An 11,865-nucleotide genomic window follows, 5' to 3' on the forward strand; every position below is an offset into this window, starting at 1 on the left:
GTATAGAACATGTCTAATTCTGAAGGCATCAAGAGTCACTGGAGATTTTGAGCACAGAGGTGACATGAGTCCAATTTTCCAACGACTCTGACTGCAGTGCAGATAGTGGAGTTCAAAATGGCGTGAGTTAGAATAGATAATTTAGATGTTATTGTCACAGCCAAGGTCATGGAAGGAAAAGGATGGAATCATGGTGGTCATCAAGATGAAAAAAAAAGTGGGTGGACTCAGGTAGGTTTTTGAGGAGAGCTCATTGGGTTTATCAATGAGCAGTAGAGAGTATGAGGAAGAGAGAAGGAAAACAATATACAGTGAGGTAGCCCTGGCCCCAAAAGCCAAATAAAGAATGGCCTCTCTCTTACACGGATCTTAGTCTTGCAAGTGTGGTGGGGAAACCCATGGAGGGAATGAGCTCTAAGGGAGAGGGCTGGGGAGGGTCGTGGGACACATGTGATATGAAAGTAAGTGGAAATACTGGAAAGTTAAGCCAGGATGGAGGAAAGAGAGGTAAAGGAGAAAGTAGACAGGGTGGAGGATGAGGGGGGAAGGGATGGAGGTGGGAGTATCAATCAAATCTGAAAACACCACAAGGAAATCTGATAACTCTTATGTTAAAATGAAAAACAAATCTAGTTTTGCCTAGAGAGGGTTTCAAGATGCAATGCATGATCAAGTGAAACCAATTTCCAGAAGACTCCAAGGAGAGCCAGTGGTGATGTCACTGACCAGAGGGCTCTCCTCTCGGTGACTCCAGGGGAGCCAGTGGTGATGTCATTGACCAGAGGGCTCTCCTCTTGGTGAATGCAAAGCCAAGGAGTATAGCCAGTATACAGGGAACCAGAGAAAGATGGATGAGGGAGAACAGGGTGATTTGCAGAGCAGAGCTCTGCCTGAAGGAAGATCACAGCAGGATTTAGCAGGGAAGGACATGTGCAGGAAAGGACATGTGCAAGCAGGCACCTCTCTAAGCAGGCCCAATTTAAGATGTGCATCTCTGAGCATGTCAGTTGAGGTCCTAGATTAAGCATTATAAAGTAAAGATGGTTGATACATGTCGGGTGTGCTCAGCTCAAAGTCTTAGAGCACATATGCAAAGGGAAAGATGGCTTCATTAAGACTTCAGGGTATGCTCAGTTGGGTATTACAATGAGTCAAGTTTGATGTAGTTTGCCTGAAAAAAATGACCCAGTGTCTTCAGTCGATTCCACTAAAGTTTCTCCAAAGACTTTCAGCTGACACCAACAGAAAGGACAAAGCTGGGGGTGTATTGAGAGTGTTTTTAAAGAGTACCGTCTTTCTTCTAAATAAAGGACTTTTCCCTAAAGGTGCTTCTGTCGGGGACAAATAGTGCATTTATAGAGAGGATGTGAAGGGCCAGGTATTGCAGGAGAACCTTGAATCTTGCTTCTTCCCCAACAGCAAGCAAAAGGTCCAAGTGCCATTATTGCCTTGTTTTGTATGTAGATGAGAGATGGTACAGCACGTGATCTGTGCACAGTCATCCAAGCAGTGCGGGAATCACAGAAAGGCAAATGCAGCCTCCAGTGGGAGCAGCAGAGCCAATGAGGATGATCCCAGCCCTTGAAAGGCGGGGATAACTCTAACAACTGTTTAGGGCAATAGGATATGTATGACGATTGTTTGGGCACGAACAACTCTATAAGTTTATCTTCTTTTCAGACTGAAGAAGAGGAACTAAAGCCAAAATAATGAACACTTAGAAGAACCTCAGAAATGAATATAACACAGAAAAACAGCCTGCAGCGAGGGCTCCAGGCTCCCGAATGATGGGCTACATCCACTAGACTGGGCAGAAAGTTTTACATTAAGAAATTCACTCTCAAGTTGAGTGAACTCCTTCCCCATTGCAATCCCAAGTCCTGGTAAAATCTTCTCAGCCCGATTGGGGGTCTGAGAAAAGTCCTCCAGGGCCTCCTGGGGAAGACAATGACCCCCTGTCCCGGAAGGCCTGCTGCACCTAGACAGGACCATGTGCTACAAAGCTTCCTTCTTGCTTCAGGCTGCCTTTGATCCAAACCATCCCTGGCCTGCTTGGCCTTTGGTGATAGTGCTGTCTTTTCTTCTGGGAGTGTTGTTCTCCCCAACCATCTGGCAGGTAATTAGTTTATTAGCAAAAATACAAGGAAGTTGGCCTCAGGGAGGAGAAGACAATATCCACTGTGGTCTCAGGAAGCAAAAGGCAATTATGTGTCTAGTCTGAGACAAATCCTGTTAGCCGTAACATGGATCTGCTGGGCTGTTAGACGACCTGGCAGGTGACATATGACAGTTGAGGTGCACCCCAGACTGCTTGGTTAAAGGTTTTCTTTTTTAAAAAGGGGCTTACTTTCAATTTTCTTATGTGGAATCAGTACCACACATACATTTAATCTGAAGGATGAAGAATCATGCCAGCCCCATAGCATTTCAGCTTGTCACAGACCCTCCCAAAGCAGCCCTGCCTTTTCCTGACTTATTATTCTATGATTTGTGTGTGTTGTGTATGAGCACATAGGTGTTCATGTGTCTGTACACACATGTAATGCTATGCTCTGTAGGTTGACGTCTTCCTCATTCGCTCTGAACCCTGATTTTTTTGAGACAGGGTCTCTGGTTGAATGTGGACCGCACTGATTCAGCACGACAAGGTGGCTAGCAAGCCCAGAGCTCCTCCAGTCTTCATGCCTTCAGAGCTGGGGCTACGGGTGCAGCCTCCAGAGCATTCCCTCTATCCACTGTGGGTCTAGAGACCGGTAGGTACAAGTTCGGCCTGCTCCATCATGGCTTCTATATCTGTAAACAAGTGGTTGCATATTGAAATCCATGTAATTTCATACAAATTGCTTTCTTTTCATTCTCCCTTATAATATTATTAGGTCATTATATTAAATCTTATGCAATTAAATAGATATGTGAATTCCTAATCTATAAATTTCACTTAGGAATAGTAAAGTGAGTGTCACAATGTATTAGTTATAACAAAGCATTCGTCCTACAAGGAGTGAGTGCCACAAAAAATACCATAAAAATATTACTAAGGAATATTCCAAAGGAGAAAAGCAGTCACCAGAATAAATTATCATTAGTATTCACCCCACATATGTCCTTTGATTAATAGTTCCAATTACAGTTGGCATTAGTACTTGTTCCCATTTTGAGGATGCATAAAATAAGGCTTAGAAAATTAGGCATTCATGAAGAATTTGTGAATAACTGACTGGGTTTTCACTCTAAACTTGTGTCCACACCAGGCTACTACAGACCCAAAGTCTGTTTCATAGCAATTGATAGATTTTGATGGAGGAGGAAATGACCTTTGGATAAGAATAATAAGAATGAAAATATTTGGAGAAAGAAAGTGGAGAAAATGTGTGTTTTTAAGGAAGCAGAAGGGGCAGAGGTAAAGGGGGTTCCTGTGAAAAGGAGAGAAGAGGGAGACAGGGAGGCGGGGGGGGGGCGCGGAATTCAGGGAGAGGAGATAGGGGGAGTTAGGAGACCCACAGTATGGATTCTGATTCCAATCCTGCCCATAGGCAGCTAGCTCACTTTTCTCTGTCTGCCTCTCATGTTGGTGGCGGAAACGTTAGTTAAACATCTGTCTGAGCAATTACAGACTGTGTGAGTGCGTGTATGCGTGCGTGCGTGCGTGCGTGCGTGTGTGTGTGTGTGTGTGTGTGTGTGTGTGTGTGTGTATGTTTTCACAAATGTTCCTTGTGTGCCTCCACTCAAATCCAGCCACACTGGGGTAGGGGAGGTGTAATTCTGTATGAAGCCTGGATCCCTATGAACAAACAACACACAAGTTCAGTTTTCTTTCTCCCCTGCTGCCAGACAGCCCTCGCCAGACCAGGGAGCTGTAGGAAGCATTTTATCATTGAGGCCCATTGAATTTTATTGGCAATTTTCTCCTTTGTTAGCAATTTCACATTGTATATTAGCATTTGTTTTCATATCATATTAGCATTCATCACAAAAGGCTAATCCCATTAGCACTTTTCACATTGTATCAGAGAAAACAAACAATCTCATGGTGCCAATGCCTCCCTGCAGCAGGGTGGCCTTTCATCTGTTGTTTTCCTGCTGATTCCCAGTCAGCCCACCTTGCTCTCTTCTGTCTGCAGAACTGCCTGCAACTCCCAGACTCCCACTCTGCAGCCCTCAGAGCGAGCCCAGAGCCGGATTTGCCCTTCTAAGCGTCCTCAAACATTCATTCTCTCATTCGCTCATCTGTCAGGGTTTACTGAGCACAAAAATGCAAATGGCTCATGTTTTTTCTCATATTGAGTCTAGATTAGCCCGTGACATCAGAGTAGAAAGGACATAGGTCTGTACCATGCCCAGCTTGTCACAAGCTAAGTCAACATACGAGTTTCTTTTTTCTTTCTTTCTTTCTTTCTTTCTTTCTTTCTTTCTTTCTTTCTTTCTTTCTTTCTTTCTTTATTGTTATAGAAAGGCTCAGATATATACAGAAAGAACAGAAAAGTGCATTTACGTCTGTCATCCCATCGCTCTGACTCCAGGGCCTCCAAGATTCTACCTCCTCTGTTTCATCAAAAGCCCCATATCCTTTCCTCCCCAAGTCTCATTTGTTTTTAAGTAAACATACATATATGTGTACATACATAAACATGTGTGAAACGTTGATTTGCCAATGTTCAGGGAATTTTGTTTGATACTATACTCCCAGAATTTGAACCAATACCTGATATAAGTATATATTCAATAATTGGCTGTTAATTTTCAAAGCTAATACACCAAATATTGGGTCTCATTCAGTCATTTAAATATACTCATAGTGTGTTCCTTGCACCATCCTTTACCCCCGTGTTGTATCTCCTTGCTCTCCCACAACTCCCATTCTGCTTTCACAGAGAAGAGGAAATGCACGCTGCTTGTCTTTCTGACTCTGCCTTAGTTTACTTAACATGTTGCTCTCCAGTTCCACCCATCTTCCTGAAAGCAATATCGTTTAATTCTTGAACTAAATATAATCCTACTAAAGGTGCCTAGGCACATTTTTTATCCATTCATTTGCTGACAGGCATCTAGTCTGCTGCTTTAACTCAATGATTGCAAGTATGTAAGTCAACTATATGCCCCTTTCGGGTGTTTTATTACATTTATTTATTTCACTGTGGGGGCACATGTGTCATCGTATGCCTGGGGTGGTCAGGGCATAACTTGAGGGAGTGAGTTTTCTCTTTCTGTCTTTTGGGACCCAAGGACAGAGCTCAGATAATCAGGCTTGTGGTGACTGCCCTCACCTGCTGAGGCATCTTACTGGCCCAGAAGGATATACTCTTAGGTGACGAATGGGTTAAAGAAGACATCAAGGAGGAAACTGAAAACTGCCTAGGATTAAAATGACTTACCAGAACCTTTGGGATACTGCAAAGGCAATTCCAAAACAGAAGCTATGGCAATGCATGCTTATATTAAGGACTCCGAGAAAACGCAAATAAATAACCACAATGATAATTCGAGATCGTTCCCGGATTGTTTCTAAATGGGTGTTTTCCATGTTTTGAGGTTTGCACAGGTAGCAGAGCAGACGTAGGAAGAGAAGCTGCATTTCAGCTTGCACACAACAGTGTTTTATACCGTCCTTTCTAATCACGCCGCAGTAAAGCTGCCACCCTCTCTCACTGCATGCCCGCTGCTCCGAAAGAACGAGTCAGAAATTATCACAATTTCTGGTAATTGTCTCGTTTACCACAGGCAAGCTATTAGAATCCAGCCTTCCGTCCTGAGGATGTCACCAGCAGGCCCTCACAGCTGTGCGGGTGAAATATGACAAGCGGAGCGGGGGTCTTTGGAAACTGTAAAGCTCGCTACAGATATGCAGGCTAGAATTCAGAAGTGGCTTGGCGTCTTCTGCCAAGGGACGCATAAATAATGGGAGAGTCTTAAATATTTAGTGTCTGCGATTTTGCTATATGCCTATGGACGATTTTTATTAAGAAGTAGATACCTAGATGCATAAAATAATGAACAGTAGTGAAAAAGAAACTAACTATATCTAGCTTGAGTTACCACAATTTTTTTTTTTTTTTGGCATAAGGCCTCATTATGTAGCCCAGGCTAGTCTTGAACTCTTGATCCTCTTGCATTAGCTTCACAAGAGCTGGGACAACAGGCCTGAGCCATAATGTACTGCTTGTCATAATGTTTTTAACTGGGGCTAAGGCGTGAGGCTCTTTCTAAACCTGTTTCATTTTGGAAAATGTCAAACACATCCGAATAATCAGAATGCCTGCATGAAATTCATGCTGCCATCATGATACTGCCACTTTAGTGCCATTAAAATCCCACACACTTTCCATCCTCAACTTCACTTTTTTTTTAAGTAAAATATACATAGTTTGGAAGCCATCATTCTAAACTGAGCTGAACAACTTGAGCAAATTGTTGTGGTCCTTACTGGAATCTGAATATGAACTATGCCTTATAGTTCATTAATGAACGTTTGGTCTTCAACTGGTAAAACTATTCCAGAAACTTTAGGAAGTGGCCTGGTAAGAGGAATCAGGCCACGGGAGATTTCAAGGTTCTATTTTGGCCCTCAGTAACTCACTCCCAACCTCTCTCTTCCTGCCCACTGAGAGAGGACAAAGCTCTTCTGCCATATTCCCCCAGCCCCCAATATCGTATCTCATCATGGGCACAAAATTGGCTGATCCGAGTACTGGGAGAGGAAATACCTGAAACCATGAGGCAAGCCTTGCTTCCTTTAATGGATTCTCTCAGGTGCCGTCACAGGGATGAGAAAGCTAACACAGCTCTGTAACGTGCACCCATGGAAAAACTGAAACTGTGTGGTCAGCCCAGAGGGCTCCCTGTGTGCCTTCCTGCAATAGAGCATCTTCATTAACTTACTAAATAACAAGATGTGAAGGCAATTATAAAAAGGCACTGTGGATTTGAAAAAGGGATGAGCATGGGTGCTATTTTGAGGTGTCTCCAGCAACTCCAAAGAGAATTTAAGCTTTCTTGCCAGCTGATAACAAAGTCAAGACAAGTGCATGTGTTTCTAGTCTATCACTGCAGGCTTTTTGTTGTTGTTTGCTTAAAAAAAAAAACCACTGAGCACTGCCAGGAACACAACAAATAAGTAACACTAGAAACTGTTGACACTATTCTTTTCATCTTATAGGCAAGGAAACAGAAAGTTAAGTAGTAAGCTCAGGGCTCCCAGACTAAGGAACAGTTAAACCATAGCAAAAACTTATGAAAGAATTAAAACAATTTAGAATGTAACTGTGTCTCAGACACTTTGTAGTCCTTCAATCTTGATGAGAAGCTTAACTATGCTATTTTCAACTGCTAAAACAAGCATTCGCCACCCTTTCGAGGGACTGAGATGGCAGTTCTGAGGTTCACTCAGTGATCTCATCAGTGAGGGCTCAATCAGTTAAAACTGGTTCCAAATTCCCAATTGAAAGTGAACCTAGAACCACATCTGTCTAGATCTGTCAAGGGAGATGTGCAGAGGTCATTGTGCCTTTATCACTAGTGGCATCAAGTTCCCATTGTTTATGACCCAGCTAGAGCTGGGGACTGGGCAATAGCAGAGGCTCACTGTAGACTTGGCCAAAGTTCATTGCCCAAGGAGCCAAAGCAGATGATGTAGGGAAAGACACAGATGTACTAGAATTGAATGAAAAGCCTTAGACTTACAAGACTGTAACTCTGAACTATCTCCTTGACTCTCTTTTTACTGTTTATTTTGAGGGACTTTCTTACTAAGTTGCCAAGACAGGGCTTGAATTCACTCTATACCCCACAAGCTAGCCTTGAACCTGTGATCCTTCCTTCTCAGCCCCCTGAGGACTGGAAATGCAGGGCTGCTGTACCAGGATCTGCTCACAGCAACGTTCTTCTCCTGTATCTCATCTAGAATGAGCAAGGATTCAAAGGGAAGGGTGAGGGTCAGAGTGTCTGAGAAACATGCACACAGGAGCTGGTCCCAGAGGAGGTTCCTGGGCTCTACCAAAGGCCAATAAGCTGAAGTCTATGATTCGTCATCTGAGTGCCCACATTTTAACAATCTTCTCCAGGTAACTGGGACGCGTGCTCCTTTCTGAGACAGGTTCCAGTAAGAAATGCAAAACGGTTCAAGAATGTTTAGATTTCAGTCTCTATCACAGGGCTTTAGGTTACCCAGAGAGTTGCTTAAAGGTGGGTATTGCTTCACTGACATAGCCCTGGTACAAAATTCCCTTTGGGATATTTTCTTTCTTGAGCTTGCATAGGTCTTACACCATCCAATTGTTGTGAGTCCCTATGTACATCTTCCGGACTGTGTCCAAGAAAACACTATTTTCTTGTATTCATCTACTGCCCCTGGCTCTTACACTGTTTCTGGATCTCTTCTGCGGTGACCCCCAAGCCTTTGGAGGAGGAGACATGACATAGATACTTCATTTATGTCTGAGCATTCTGTAGCCTCTCATGTTTTGCACCTTGACCAATTGTGAATCTCTGTGTTAATTAGGATCTACTACAAATAGATGTATCTTTGATGAAGGGTGAGAGATGTCTTGATCTATGGGTATAAGGATAAGTCATTACGAGTTAGTTTAACACGTGTTCTTCAGCAGATAGAAATAGTAGATTCTTTCCAGGGCCACGGGTTGCATCATTTCAGTCAAGGGCACTATGAAACGGGAAACGTCTTTACCAGCTATACATCTGGAAGGGGGTTAGTATTCAGATTATATAAAGAACCAAAATAACTAAACATCAAGAAATCAAATGACCCAGTTAAAAAATGAAACATGGAACAAAACAGAAAGTTCTCAACAGATAAAATATAAATGTCTGGAGAACAATTTTTTTTTAAAAAAAAGCCAACTTTAGCCATCATAAAACTACTTTGAGATTACATCTTACAACAGTCAAAATGGCTAAGATTTATAAACAAAAGCTAAATGCTCACATGGATGTGGGGGAAGGGAAACACTTATTCATCGCAGGAGGGAGTGCCAACTGTGCAACCACTGTGGACATCAGTGTGGAGGAGTTGCAAAGAATGTAAAAATAAATCTACCATATTACAGGGATACACCATTTTGGGGCTTATTCCCAAGGATGCTATATCTTCCCGCCAAGATACCTGTTTATCCATATTCATGCTGCTCTTCATCTTTCTTTGTTTCCATATTCTTGCCATAAAAGTTTGAAATTCCAGCAACAAAATGTGGGGTATGCTTCCCTACTTCTTGAATTTGGACTTGCTCTGCCCAGTGGGAAATTAGATGTCACACACGAGGGCTTGAAATGCACCAATTGTGCTTTGGTCCCTTCTCTGATGACATACCCATCACCATGAGAACAGCTTCTCTGGTGCGTCTTCATGATCCTGAGAATGAGCACAGGAGACTAGAGCTCCGATCTGGCTAAGAGTGTAAATTGTATGCCATTGCGATGTGGTGCCATTTGTTATGCAGCCGTAGTTAATTGGTAGCAATGGTAGATGATAATGAGCTTATATAATTCTATTTACATAGAGTATTGCCTGAGAGATGGGAAAGATAGTACAAGCATGTGAAAACCGACATGGAGAAACGAGGCTCTGCCACAAGCTGCATCGCTAAAGTATCTCACTTCTCCTAACCTCACTGTCCCCATTTGTGAATGGGGAATAACATTCGCCTTCCAGTTTAGTCATGAAGACTAAGTAAGAAGATCACCGTGACGTGCTGAGAAGAGAGTGTACACTCAAAACCAAGAAGACAAGAGGATTTCCATGAAAACAGAAAGTTCATCTTCAATCAAGGCCATGACTTACAGTTCATGTGCACCTGGCAGTGCCAAGTCTAAGAAAAATGTGTGCTGCTCTCCCTGGGCCTCCCAAGGCCTTCAGCATCCCGTGAGCTCCATGCCAGGTGTTGGATTCTTTTAAGAGCTTCTCTTTTCTCCTTTTAACCTGTTGCCATAGAACGGAGGTCCTGTGCTGGTTACAGACTGGCAGGCAGAAGAAAGGGGGTACCCACCTTCCTGTATTCTCACTGGGAAATTATCCTCAGCGCTTGATACATTAAAATGGAAGCGCTGTAAATGCCAGTTGCCATGGCAATACTTTGCTTGCCGCTCGGTGATTGGTGGTGTGAGTTCACTTTCCTTTGGGTGTTGCAGCCTAATTAACTGTTATTTTTGTCAGTGTGGAGGAAGAACCCACACAGGTTTTTTGGCGGTGATTGCAGCCCCTGTGGACTGAGTTAATTTTCACAGACTACAAAGAGAAGCGGCTGGACCCCAATAGTGTTCATAGGTTCGGAAAAGTTGTCAATGTTGAAGTAAGAGTCGGAGAAAATACTCGAGTAACCCCCATAACTTCTCTCTGGAAGTTTCAGTGTCTCTAACAATTGTTAAACTTGCTTGGGTTGGATTAGGGATAACAGGCAGCTGGGTTCACAAGCTGAGAGTCAGTACTTCCTCCGTCAGGCACAGGCGTGCTTGTGTGTTCTGGAATGTTCAGCCTCGCACGTCTTCCCCCACAAGCTGGTACTGCACACTGATAGTATTCAAGCAGCACTAACAGGGGCATGTGCAATCTGTCGGATATGTTTCTCTTTGCCCACACCCAATGATGTCATCACTATGTTGCCAACCTGGTGGACCCAGCCAATTCCCTTAGCACCTCCTGTAAAGGTGATTCCGTGTCATCACAAGCCTAAAAACTAGGAAGCTGTCTCACTGAAGTTCAAACCAGTTTGTTTTCAATTTGGACTCTGGACCTCAGGGTCTTATACGAATTGTTCTAGTCAAATGCTTCTCAGTTTTAAAACTTTTGCTTCTTGTCATGAGTTTTTGAGATGCCAGATGATCTCCCTCTCTAGGAAAGGGGGGACCCCATTTTGTACCGCTAACAAATGAGGCTCCTTTTAAATAACAAACTAAGCTCTTTCTGAAGACCCTGGCTGAGAATAACTAGTGGTTCAGCATCTATGTTAAAGGCAAGGAACACAGTATAAGCATGGAATTAACTTAAATATTTGGGAACACACACACACAAAAAGTGAAACATTGGGTTGGGAGCTAGAGAAATGGTTCGGTGGGCAAAGTGCTTGCTGTAAAAGTGTGGGAACCTGAGTTCAGATCTCTAGCACCCAGAGGCTGAAGGGAGAAAAGGAAGAAATACTGGATTTGAGTTCTAGATGTTTTAAACTTGATCTCAAAACTCTGTGTTCAGAGGTCCGGTGAGTATTTGGAATTCATTTTCACGTCTTTGCTCCTTGAGTGGGGAGATCATTAGTTGGGAGAGTTTTACCCCCACATTCTATCAGAGGCTGAAACTCTGTCCCAGCAGCCTTTGCCAGAGGCATGGCTATGTGATTTAGGCTTTGCCTATCAATGGCATGGAAGATGCTTGCCACAGAAGAATCTGTCCTGGGAAAGAAGGACCACACTTTTCAGAATTCACAAAGGCACAGAGCCCCTGGCTTCAGTGTCCCATGCCCAGGGTCCAAACCACAAGCCGTAGCATAGCCTCACAACACTCTTGATCATGCCCTGGAAGCCATGTCCTCTGAAGAACCTGTGGGTATGTGCAACCAATACTAATAATCTATGTGTGCAAACACTTGTGCATGTGTACACATGTCTGTGTGTGAGAGGGGGAGGTAGAGAGAGAAAGGGAGAGAGAGAGAGAGAGAGAGAGAGAGAGAGAGAGAGAGAGAGACTCTTAGTGGGTAAGTAGATCAAGACCAACTCAAGATGCTCATTGGAGAGAGAATGTCCTGATTCCCTCATGAAGCATTCTTCACCTCTTTCAACTTGTGTGTACACAGACAAGATCCCAACTTCAGAGGTGAGCTTCTCAGGAACAGCCATCACCCTGTGGTCAGCAAGATGTAGCCCAAT

The sequence above is a fragment of the Microtus ochrogaster genome, chromosome 8 (assembly GCF_000317375.1).
Source record: "Microtus ochrogaster isolate Prairie Vole_2 chromosome 8, MicOch1.0, whole genome shotgun sequence".
NCBI classification, from domain to species: Eukaryota; Metazoa; Chordata; class Mammalia; order Rodentia; family Cricetidae; genus Microtus; species Microtus ochrogaster.